We start from the raw sequence: 13,582 nt of genomic DNA, 5'->3' as shown, positions 1-13,582 counted from the left end.
ATCCCCCAGAAACATTCCTCCTAAAGAAAATGCCAAAGTGATTACTTCCTATTTGGTAGTGATAGATTTCCAAGGCATTTATTGAAAATTAGGTCATAGAGGGGGCACTTGACTGGTTCAGTTGGTTGAGTAAGCAACTCTTTTTTTTTTTTAAAGATTCTATTTATTTATTCATGAGAGACACACAGAGAGCGAGAGCGAGAGAGAGAGAGAGAGAGAGAGAGGCAGAGACACAGGCAGAGGGAGAAGCAGGCTCCATACAGGGAGCCTGATGTGGGACTCAATCCCGGGTCTCCAAGATCAAACGCTGGGCTGAAGGCGGCACTAAACTGCCAAACCACTGGGCTGCCCGAGTATGTAACTCTTGAACTCAGGATCATGAGTTCGAGCCCCACATTGAAGGTAGAGTTTACTTAAAAAAAAAAAAAAAAAAAAGGAAAGAAAGGAAGAAAGAAAGAAAGAAAGAAAGAAAGAAAGAAAGAAAGAAAGAAAGGGAAAGAAAGAAAGAAAATTAGGCTATGGAGACTGCAGTATGGGACAGTGGCATGGCAGGGAGGACAGAAGGCACCAGAGCAAGGAGCCTGGGCCTGGGAACAGTGAGCGGGTATACTTGTTGAGGCCAATTCCTGCCAGAGCCTGGTGAGAAGAAAAGTACAGGAGAAGGAAGAGCTCACTATCCATTGGTCTACCAGAGCTTCCTGTAGTACCGCCTCTGGGCCTGCCCCCCAGCTTTTAATTACAGAGTTGGCCAGGGCTGGCCCCTCCCCAGATCTTATTCTAGCCCTGCTACAGTCAGACCCTCTCCTCACCAGGGCACCAAACTCAGTGGCACGTGTGTGGGACTTAGAAGCAGGCGCTCCTAGGGCTCCTGGCTGGCTCAGTTGCTAGAGCATATGACTCTTGATCTTGGGGTTGTGAGTTCAAGCCCCACACTGGGTATAGAGCTTACTTAAAAATAAGTAAAAAATTTCGGGATCCCTGGGTGGCGCAGCGGTTTGGTGCCTGCCTTTGGCCCAGGGCGCGATCCTGGAGACCCGGGATCGAATCCCACGTCGGGCTCCCGGTGCATGGAGCCTGCTTCTCCCTCCGCCTATGTCTCTGCCTCTCTCTCTCTCTCTCTCTCTGTGACTATTATAAATAAAAAATAAAAACAAATAAGTAAAAAAATTCAAAAAGACACAGTCACTCCTTCCATGATGCTTTATAATATGTGTACAAATCTGGTGAGTATGATGTGACTGGTGCCTCCTAAAGATATGCCATTTACAACTTATACATCAGATAATTCCTGCCCCCTGCAGCATGAACTCCCTACCCTAGAATGATCCTAAAAATAGATATGGACTTCCTTCTGAGAAAGTTTTCATTTTATCTAATCTCATTGGCCTTCCCCTCCCAACAGTCCCTTCCATACTATTATTCAAGCTAGAAGGCAAATCCCCATCAGCATGAATAACCAGAAATTCCATATACGTATACATATATATATATATATGTTATATATATAATATATATATATTATGTATATGTTATATATATATATATAATATATATATATATAATATATATATATATATAACTGAACCCTGAGATCAAGTGACACATGCTCTGCAACAGAGCCACCCAGGCAACCCTAGAAGCCCAAAATATTTTAAAAAGATAGTTAAGATCCATGAGAAGTTGAGAAGGATTTATTTTTGCTCATGAGAGGAAAGTGTGAAGAGAATGGGACTGGGTGTCAGGCCTGGTCCCAATTCCATTAGCTGAGCAAGCTAATCTCTTGCATTTTACTTTGCACATCCTGAGCTCCAGAGATGTCACTGTAAGAGAAGTAGACGGAGCTAGATGATCATGAGGGCTGCTTCTACATTTGGCATTCCATGGGTATCCAGCAATCAGGGGTTAGTGGCCAGACTGAAGGAACAGTGAGAAACCCAAAAGTAGGTTCACTGCTTTTCTGGGATGATGTGACTTGGGAGAAATTGCTCACTTGGGAGGAATGAATCATGCCATACTGCCTGGACCTGGACAAGCAACCTGACACTTTCCTGGTTTTTCTTTCATGTCAAAGTCAGAGCTGTAGAAGCCACTTTTTGGCAAACAAACTTGAGTAATATGGAAAAGGCCCACAGCAGCCCCCTGGTTGAGTACAGACAGGCCCATCAGGTGACCCCATCTCAAAACATCCACAGGCTCTAACCAACCAATGGTCTACTTAAAACTAGGCACAGTTACCAAAAAGGGGAGAATTCCATACGTCCTCGTACCTCCTCATCTCCCCCCTCTAAAAACAGCCCTCACCCACTACCTCCTTGCCGAAGGTCTCTCCTCTGCTGCCTTCTCTGCAGCAGCCTCCTGGTGCATTCGATGAACTTCTATTTCCTCTTTTCTGCCTCAGGGTAATTCTTTCATCTCCTAAGCCACTGGCTTCCACTTGAGAGTCACCCCACACTTGGGGGCCCCCTCCAATCAGGATACACACCACGAGAACGACTTCTAGCTTCTCTATGCCGATTTTGCTCACAGTAGGAATGAGCGTTGAAAGTCTTAGGTAGAGTCCATTTGTTGGTTAAGGAAGTTTTCTTCTATTTCTAGTCTGTCAGGAATGAGTGTTGGCTTTTATCAAATGTGTTTTCTGCATCAGTAGAAAGGATCATATGATTTTCTCCTTAAATTTGCTCCTCTGGCGAATTACATGGATAGATTTTCTCATATTAAAGCCTCCTCGAATTATTTTGAAATCATAGGGTTTTTTTTAAAGTACACTGTTGAATTAGACTTGCTTGTATTTTATTCAAGACTTTTTCATCTATGTTTATAAACAATGTTTTCTTTCTTTCTTTCTTTCTAGATTTTATTTATTTATTCATGAGACACACAGACTGAGAGAGAGAGGCAGAGACACAGGCGGAGGGAGAAGCAGGGTCCATGCAGGGAGCCCAACGGGGGACTTGATCCTGGAGACCCCAGGATCACGCCCCAGGCTGAAGGCAGCATTAGACCGCTGGGCCACTAGGGCTGCCCAAAAATAAAATCCTTAAAAAAAAAATTAAAGAAATAAATAAGCCATCCCTCGGTGGCTCAGCAGTTTAGCGCCTGCCTTTGACCCCAGGGCATGATCCTGGATCCAAGCCCCACATCGGGTTCCCTGCATGGAGCCTGCTTCTCCCTCTGCCTCTCTCTCTCTCTCTCTCTCTCTCTCTGCCTCTCATGAATAAATAAATAAAATCTTAAAAAAATATTTTTAATCTTTATGCCCAACATATGCCACAACCGTGAAATCAAGAGTTGCAGGCTCTACTGACTACTGACTCAAGTCAGGTGCCCCATAAGCAATGTTTTAAGCATAAAAGAGAGTTTATTGGTTCATTTGACTGCAAATTCCAGGGACAATTCTATTTATGCTTATAGGTGACAGTGATTTCTAATTTTCTTTTTTTATGTTGACCTTGCCTGGCTTGGGTGTCAGGATTACACAAGTCTTAAAAATGAGTTGTATAACTTTCCTTTTTTTCTGTTCTTTGAAATAGTTTGTATAAGATGAAGATTAGCTGTCCTCTGAAGTTTTATTAAACAGACTTCTAAAAATATCAGAGTGATCTTCCACTTGGCCAGGATCGTGTCCAGAGACCCTGCACAAACTTCCTAGTAAAATAACTAGGCATGCTGGAGTAAACATTTAAAAAATTATGTAACTGTGTGGCTGAGCTGGAAAAAAAAAAAAAATCACAAGAGAAAGGAAAGGGGTGCCTGGATGGCTTGGTCAACAGAGCATGTGATGCTTGCTCTTGGGGTTGTAAGTCTGAGCCCTATTTTGGGTGTAGAGATTACTTAAAAATAAAATATTTTGCAAATGAGAGAAAAAGGAAAGTGGACATTCAGAGGAAGCAAGAAGCCACAGTTTTTCCCCTCAGAGCATCTCCAAATCTTGGTAAATTTGAATTCCAGTTTTGATGGTTAGGTATAATATAAGAGAATAGGGGACAAAACTCTCTCAGACTGTAATAGAAGATTGCTCTTAAAATCCAGGTCTGCAATTGGTAAGTTATTCATATAAGGGCAAACTAGAAATAATGCACATCACAGAAGGACACAGTAAGGAAAGTTGTTTATCTAGACCTTGTGCTAGGGGGAGGGGAAATGAGTTCCTTGGGAATTTGCAATCAATTTTTATCTAGACACAGGCTGCCTGGAGTAAAGATTGTAATTTCCAGTCTTCTCTGCATCTAGGTGTGATCATGTGTTCTGGCCAATGGAATGTAAATAGAAGTGCTTACATATCATTTTTTTTATGCTTACATATCATTAAGGAATTTTCTTTTTTTTAATCTTTTTTTAATATACTTTTAAAATTTATTCATGAGCAACACAGAGAGAGAAGGAGGCAGAGACACAGGCAGAGGGAGAAGCAGGCTCCATGCAGGGAGCCCGACATGGGACTCGATCCTGGGTCTCCAGGATCACACCCTGGGCTGCAGGTAGCGCTAAACCGCTGTGCCACTGGGGCTGCCCAAGGAATTTTCTATGTATGTTCATAAATGAGATAGAATTTTACTTTATTTATTTTTTGAAAGATTTTATTCATTCGTCTGAGAGAGAGAGAGAGAGACAGAGCATGAGCATGAGTGGGGGTGGAGAGAAGGAGAGGGAGAAGCAGACTCCAGGTTGAGCAGAGAGCCTGATGTGGGGCTCCATCCCAGGACCCTGAGATCATGAGCTGAGCCAAAGGCAGATGCTTACCCGACTGAGTCACTCAGGTGCCCCAATGAGATAGAATTTTAAAGTTATTTTCTTGTGTTGGTTTTTGTCTGATTTGAGAGCTCTTAGAAAGGATGAAAGGTACTGGGATAGATGACTGGCAGTCCCTGCCACATTGGTGCAAAAAGTGAATGAGACCTGGAAAGAGGTATCACAGAAACAGAAGGTTCACACTGACAGGGGGGATATTTTTTTCTTTCTTTAATTTTTAAGACTTTATTTTTAAGTAATCTCTACATTAAACGTGGAACTCAAACTCACCATCTCAAGACTGGGAGTTATATTCTCTACGGACTGAGCCAGCCAGGAGCCTCAAAAGGGATTCTTATTCTTTAAAGAAGATCCCAGCCCTAGGATCTTCTAAGTTTCAGCCAAGATAACTGCCTTGAAAAAGAAGCCATAATTAATGATCAAATGTGGAGAAACATGAAGTGAATTATTTTTGTGTTCATTCCAAAGTAATCTGGAGCATTCTGTGGGCTGAAAGTGGGGAGGGTTTTGGGTTGAATTACTCAGAAAGGAAAAAAAATCATATATTTGTGTATATGTTTATGAGAGAGGTCCAATGCAATTTAAAATATTTCTTGAATTATCTCTTTTCCTGTGTGTGCTTGTCAGAGCTCTTATTTCAAATAGGCCTCAATTCAACCTCAATCCAGCCTTCTGCATTCCTCAATCCCTCTTCCCTTTTGTCCTAAAAGGAGTCTCTTATTACCTGTGAGTCAGGGCCTTGCCCTGGAGCAGGCTGGCCTCTCCTACTCACAATCACTCTGGGCTCAAGGACTGCACTGGTCTGAGCCCAAGTTGGAGTGGTTAACAGAGTTTCTTTATCTGAGAGGTAACTGCTGACTTTAGGACTCTATTCCGGTTCCAGTAAAAAGTAAAAGATGAAATATTCTTGGAGCCCTTCCAAATCCATGAACTCTGCAATTTGAGATATATGCCCCTTTTTCCTAGCACTGGGTGGAATCCTACAAACATTTACATGCTTCTCTGTGTTCCAGATTAGCAGGCTTCAAATCTTTTCGCTAGTGTACTCTACATAAAAGTTTCTGAAAAGTATGTTCTTCTTCACGCATTTCTACTTTGACAAACTTTCTCAGCAAATTTCTTTTCTTTTTTTAAAGATTTTATTTATTTATTTATTCATGAGAGACACAGAGAGAGAGGCAGAGACACAGGCAGAGGGAGAAGCAGGCTCCATGCAGGGAGCCCGACAAGGGACTCAATTCAGGGACTCCACGATCATGCCCTGAGCCAAAGGAAGACACCCAACCGCTGAGCCACCCAGGTGTCCCATTGAAATTGTTTTTATATCACTTCTCATAATTCTTTGCAACAAAAATGTGTACATTTTCATTTTGTTTAATTTCCTACGAACCTGGGATGTCTGGGTGGCTCAGTGGTTGAGCATCTGCCTTTGGCTTGGGTTGTGATCCTGGGGTCTCTAGATCGAGTTTCACATCAGCTTCCTCGCAGGGAGCCTGCTTCTCCCTCTGCCTGTGTCTCTGCCTCTCTCTGTGTCTTTCATGAATAAATAAATAAAATCTTAAAAAAAAATTTCCTATGAACCTAAGGCTCTGAGTCTTATAAATGACAATTATGAGTAATTCAGAATTGAAATATACTTCTTGAAGGAGCTTCAAAAACCTTATTGACACACTTTTTTTTAACCTTGTGAAAAAAATAGGTTAAAGTATTTTTAAACTGTCTCCCTGTCAGGATGGCTCATGTGAATCACTCTTCCATTCAGACTCAATGTCTTTTTTTCCCCATATGTTGTCTTAGGGGCATCATGAGCATTGGTGAAGCAGCATTTCCTAAAAACAAAAATTGCTTCACTCTGGTCTCAGGAGGGTTTTCCTCCAAGTTGCCAACATCTATTTGTTTTAAGGCTGGCACTTTCTTATTTGACCAGAAGGTACCAGGCAAAGATAACTATGGTAAGACAGCCACTTGGTGGATTTGAATGGTAACATCGATCAATTTCAGGAAATAGTATTACCATGTGGAGGGAGAAAAGAGCAACTTAGACTCAAAGAGGCATAGTCTTGTGAATGGGAAGGTAGGAAAGGAGAACTATGGGAAGCTAGGGCAGAGTACAGATGGACATTAGGGATCTGGGAATAGACTCTTAAACCTCTTTGTGCCTTTTTTTTTTCTCCCTGGACAGTGCACCCAGTTTGAAGACCGTGTCCTAAAGGATCAATGCTCAAACTTTTTGATCTCAGGACCCTATGCGCTCTTACAGATAATTGGGAACACCAAATGGCATTTGTTCACTATCTACAGTGAATGGGTTCAGGACAGGGCCTCCATGCTCCCCTCCCTAATGTGTCACTTTAGCATGTAGATGATTTTGAATTGAAGGTATTTGAGAACTTGTGGGCTCAAGAAAAAATTCTGACTTTCCTTAGCCACACAGAAGAATTTAAATTGAGGTTTTCCCCAGAATAAGGATAACTGACAGAGATAAATTTTATCCGGGTGACCCATCGGTATGGTAGGACAGATATCTAATTACCATACATTGGCTCTTCTTATTGCTCTGTGAATTGCATTCCTTTCCTCTGAAGTCCCAGACTCCTATCCCTTCTCCTTAGCTCAGAATGACATATATACTTAATTTTGCCTGCTTTTGGAATTTCCATGTCTATGTGGATTCCCTGTATGCGTGCCTATTAATTTTCTATTAATCCGTCTCTTAGTCCAACTAGAAGGATCCTTAAGAAGATAGGAATTCTTGCTCCCTGAAATAGTATCAGTAATTAAAACAGAAAAAAATTAGGGGTGCCTGGCTGGCTGAGTCAGTGAAGCATGTGACTCTTGATCTTCGGGTTGTAAGTTTGAGTCCACATTGGGTGTAGAGATTACTTAAAAATAATAAAATCCTGGGGAATCCCTGGGCTGCTCAGCGGCCTGCCTTTGGCCCAGGGCGTGATCCTGGAGACCCGGGATCGAGTCCCATGTCAGGCTACCCGCGTGGAGCCTGCTTTCTCCCTCTGCCTGTGTCTCTGCCTCTCTCTCTCTCTCTCTCTCTGTGTCTTTCATGAATAAATAAATAAATAAAATCTTTAAAAAATAAAATAAAATAAAATCCTAAAAGAAAAAAAAAGAAAGAAAAAGAAAAATTTAGGGATGCCTAGGTGGCTCAGCAGTTGAGCATCTGCCTTTGGCCTAGGGCATGATCCTGGAGTCCTGGGATCCAGTCCCACATCAGTCTCCTTGCCGGAATTCTACTTCTCCCACTTCTCCCTCTGCCTATGTCTCTGCCTCTCTGTGTCTCTCATGAATAAATAAGTAAAAATCTTTTTTAAAAAGAAAAATTTAAATATTCATGCAATTCACTTAAAAAAATTATTTGAGGGGGATCCCTGGGTGGCTCAGTGGTTCAGCGCCTGCCTTCAGACCAGGGTGTGATCCTGGAGACTCGGGGATTGAGCCCCGCGTCGGGCTCCCGGCATGGAGCCTGCTTCTCCCTCTGACTGTGTCTCTGCCTCTCTCTCTCTCTTTCTCTCTGTGTATCTCATGAATAAATAAATAAAATCTTTAAAAAAAATTATTTGAGAGAAAGAGATAGTGAGTACTTGAGCCAGAAAGAGAGTAGGAGCAGAGAGCAGGGGTAGAGGCAGAAGCAGACTCCCCACTCAGCAGAGAGCCCAACACAGGGCTCGATCCCAGGACCCTGGCATCATAAACCCAGCCAAAAGCAGACGCTTAACTGACTGAGCCACCCAAGTGCCCCTTATTTTTATTTTATTTATTTATTTTTAAATAGTTTATTTATTTATTCATGAGAGACACAGAGAGAGAAGCAGGCTCCACACAGGAAGCCTGATGTGGGACTCGATCCCGGAACCCAGGGATCACGCCCTGAGCCAAAGCCAGCCACTCAACTGCTGAGCCACCCAGGCATCCTGCTGTCCCTTATTTCTAAAAATAATAAATATATTGCATTTTAGCAAAAAATAATATATTAATTTTTTTTTTTTTTTTACTTTGAGGATAGTTGACACACAATGTTACATTAGCTTCAGGTATACAACATAGTGATTCAACATATTTATGTGTTATGCTGTGCTCACCACAAGTGTAGCTACTATTAGTCACCATACAATGCTATTATAGTACCACTGACTATTTTCCTTATGCTGTGCCTTTTGTTCCTGTGACTTATTCATTCCATAACTGGAAGCCTGTATCTCCACTCACCTTCACCCATTTTGCACATCTCCCCACCCCTCTTCCCTCTGGCAACCATTAGCTTGTTCTCTGTATTTATAGGTCTGATTCTGCTTTCTGTTTGTTCATTCATTTGTTTTTTATAATTAACACATAAATGCAATCATATGGCATTTGTCTTTCTCAGTCTGATTTGTTTTACTTAGCATAATACCCTCGAGCTCTATCCATGTCATAATGGCATGATCTCATCCTTTTTTATGGTTGTGTAATATTCTGTGGTATATACATATATATGGAAAAAATATATATATACATATACATACATATATGTATATATCTTCCTTATCCATTCATCTATCAATAGATATTTAGGTTGCTTTTATGCCTTTGCTATTGTTTAAAAAAATCTATCTTTATGTGTAATAACTATATTCTTCAAAAACAATTACTATTTTTTTTTAAAGATTTTATTTATTTAATCATGAGAGACAGAGAGAGAGAGAGAGAGAGAGAGAGAGGCAGAGACACAGGCAGAGGGAGAAGCAGGCTCCATGCAGAGAGCCCGACATGGGACTTGATCCCTGGTCTCCAAGATCACACCCTGGGCTGAAGATGGCACTAAACCGCTGGGCCACTGGGGCTGCCCCTATTTTATGTTTTTAAAAACCTTTTAATGTTTGCTTAATAGATGTCAGCTAGACTCTTGTATCTTATCTGTTTCTGCTTTCAATATGTTGTGAAATACTGTTTCGGTTGAAGGATAGGAAGAAAATTTGGACTCACATGTATATATACTTGGAAAAGGGAGGATTTCGTAGAGGGACTCCCAGGGTCCCTCAGACCACATTTTAGAACTATTGAACTAGAAAAATATTTGTACACGTGCACCAGAAAATACATACACACTTTATGAGCATGAATTTTTATAGCAGCATTGGTTCTATTTTTTAATTTTTTTAAAGATTTCATTTAATTATTTGACAGAGATTGAGAGAGAGAGAAAGAGAAAGAGAGAGAGAGCAAAAGCAGGGGGAGCAGGAGAGGGAGAAGCAGATTCCCTGTTGAGCAGGGACCCTGATATGGGGCTTGATCCCAGGACCCTGGGATCATGACCTGAGCTAAAGTCAGATGCTGAACCAACTAAGCCTTCCAGGTGCCCCTTGCAGCATTGTTTTAAATAACAAAAAGCTGGAAGCAAGACTTACAGGATTGATACTGAAATCATGCCCCATGGGGTTAACGAGGTTAAAACTGTCACCAGCAAGACCTCCACCGACCACCTCCCTCTCCTTTCCTTTACAGGAATGTTAACCTTATCTTTTAGAGGCAGACAATAGGAAGAGCTGCAGTTTGAGCTGGACCACTGACTCACACCTGCACAGATGGATCTTCGACCTCCACCTCATTATAATGTTAAAATCCCTGCCCAAGGAGGAGTACAAACTTCATTAATGCAACATAGCTTACGTATATAGGCATATTTTCTAGGTAAGCCTGCACATTTGTCCTTATAAGCGATGATAAATCTCCTCATTCTGAATATTCATCCTGACTCTAAATAAAAGAAATCCACTAACCCCCACTTGGGGAATGGGAATCGGGGAATTGCAGCTTTGGAAGTTGTTCCCCATGGTCTCCTTATTTGCTGCAAATAAAGTTTTCTTTGTGTGATAACCACCTGGTGTGATCTCTCTCTATGTAACTCACCAAGGAGTGGACTTAGTTCAGTTACAATGGAAGTAGGATAGATAAGCAATCATAGTATAGTCATATAATGTAATACACATTGATGAAAATGAATGAAAATAGCCAGTTGTATTAAAATGGATGAATCTTACAAAATGGCAATGAGTAAGAGAAGTCTATAACACATACAGTATGATGCCATTTATACAAGGTTCAAAAATAGGCTAAAGTAAATTAGTTGGAGATGCATACAGTGGTAGTAAAGTTATACAGAACGATAGGAAATGTAATTATCTAGAGGGTGGAGGAAGAAGGATGTGATGGAGGACACAGGGGAGGCTTTTATAGTATTAACAAGGTTGTATTTTTTTCATCCAGATGGTGTTTACATGAGTGATGGCTTTACAATTATTCTTTAAGCTGTACATATATGTTCATATACTCATTTTAGCTATTTTGTATTTCACAATTATTTTTAAAAAAATATTTTATTTATTTATTCATGAGAGACACATAGAGATTGGCAGAGACATATGTAGAGGGAGAAGCAGGCTCCCTGCAGGGAGCCTGATGTGGGACTCCATCCTAGGTTGAGGGCCCCAGGATCATGACTTGAGCCAAAGGCAGATGCTCAACCACTGAGCGACCCAGGTGTCCCTGTATTTCACAATTAAAAATAAAAATATATTGCTTGCAATAATAGTAAAAAATAAAGAATATGTTCAACAAAACTGTGCAAAACCTGTGTGGAATAAATGATATACTTTTAATGGAAGTTTGGGGTACCTGGGTGGCTCAGTGGTTGAGCATCTGCCTTTGGCTCAGGTCGTGGTCCCGGAGTCCTAGGATTGAGTTCCACATCGATCTTGCCGTAGGGAGTTTGCTTCTCCCTCTTCCTGTGTCTCTGCCTCTCTCTCTATGTCTCTCATGAATAAATAAAATCTTAAAAAAAAATTTAATGAAAGTTAGTAAAAGAGACTCAAATAGAGAAAAATACATGGTGTCCTTGGATAGGAAAAGTCATTCTTACAAAGATGTCAATTCTTCACAATCTGTAGAGTCAATGAAATTCCAGTAAAAATTCCAACAGGCATTTTGTGAAGCTTTACAAAATGACTCTCAAATTTACATGGAAGAGCAAAAGACCATGAATAGTGAAGACACTCCTAAAGAATGTAGTAGGAGTTAATCTACCATATATCAAGACATTCAAATTTATGCTATAAAAGTTAAGAGTATATATAGTACAGGGATAGACAATTAGATAAATGGAATGTAACAAAGAGCCCAGGAAACAGATCCAGGCATGTACAGACACTTGGTTCATGACTTGGTATTGTAGATGAGTAAGAAAAAAATATTACCTAAAAACAAAATATCTCAAAAATAAATAAAGAGACCAGCTGCATTCACAAAAGCATCAGAAACAACAACATACTTAGGAGTAAATTTAACAAAGGAGGTAAAAGATTTGTACATTGAAAGCTATAAAACTTTGATGAAAGAAAATTGAAGATGACACTAATAAATGGAAAGATAATCCATGTTCAAGGACTGGAATAATTAATATTATTAAAATGAAATAATATTTTCATATTACTGAAAGCCATTTATAGATTTGGTGTGAACCCTATCAAAATTCTAATGGTGGATGCCTGAGTGGTTCCATGGTCAAGCTTCTGCCTTCGGCTCAGGGCGTGATCCTGGGTCCTGGGATTGAGTCCCCATGGGGAGCCTGCTTCTCCCTCTGCTTGTGTCTCTGCCTCTCTCTGTGTATCTCCCATGAATAAATAAATAAAATCTTTAAAAAAAATTCTAATGGCATTTTTTCACAAAAATAGAAAAAAAAAACAATCCTAAATTTCATATGGAACTATGAAAGACCTTAAAGAGTCAAAGCAATTCTTTTTTTTTTTGTTCTTTTTTTTTTTTTTTTGAGTCAAAGCAATTCTGAGAAAGAAAAACAAGCCAAAAGGCATTGTACTTCCTCATTTCAAACTATATTGTAAGTCTACAGTAATTAAAACAGTATGGTACTGGCATAGATATAGACAGACCAATGGAACAAACTCAAGAGCCCAGTAATAAACCGTCACATATGTAGTTGACTAATACTTGACAAGCGAGCCAGAGATTCGCTGGTGGAAGGATAGTCTCTTTAATAAATGGTGGTGAGAAAACTGGATAATCACATGCAGAAAAATGAAACTGGACCCCTCTCCTATACTGCCCACAAAAATTAACTCCAAATAGGTTAAAGACTTAAACATAATACCTGAAGCTATAAAACTCCTAGAAGAAAATAGGGAAAAATTCTCCTTGACATTGGTTTTATTATTTTATTTATTTTTATTTTTAAAGACTTTATTTATTTATTCATGAGAGACTCTAGAGACCCCTACGTGGGACTCGATCCTGGGTCTCCAGGATCACGCCCTGGGCTGAAGGTGGCGCTAAACCTCTGAGCCACCCGGGCTGCCCTTGACATTGGTTTTAATAATGATTTTTAGGATGTGACACCAAAAGCATAAGCAACAGAAGCAAAAATGAACAAGTGGAAACACATCAAACTAAAAAGTTCTGTATAGCAAAAGAAATAACTGACATCATGAAAAGGCAACCTATGAAATGGGAAAAAATACTTGCAAACCACATAGCTAGTGGTTAGTATCCAAAACTTACAGGGAACTCATAAACTCAAGAGGTAGAAATCAAGTAATCCAATAAAAAAAATGGACAAAGGACATGAATAGACATTTTTCCAAAGAAGATACTCAAGGGGCACCTGGGCGGCTCAGTCCGTTAAGTGGCTGCTTTGGGCTCAGGTCATGATCCCAGGGTCCTGGGCTCAGCAGGGAGCCTGTTTCTCTCTCTACTCCTTCCTCTCCTCATGCTCTCTCTTTCTCAAATAAATGAATTTTTTTTAAAAAGAAGATACTCGATCAGCCCCGGT

The sequence above is a fragment of the Nyctereutes procyonoides genome, unplaced genomic scaffold, assembly GCF_905146905.1.
Source record: "Nyctereutes procyonoides isolate TBG_1078 unplaced genomic scaffold, NYPRO_anot_genome, whole genome shotgun sequence".
Taxonomy (NCBI): Eukaryota; Metazoa; Chordata; class Mammalia; order Carnivora; family Canidae; genus Nyctereutes; species Nyctereutes procyonoides.
Note: the sequence above shows the minus strand (reverse complement) of the source record.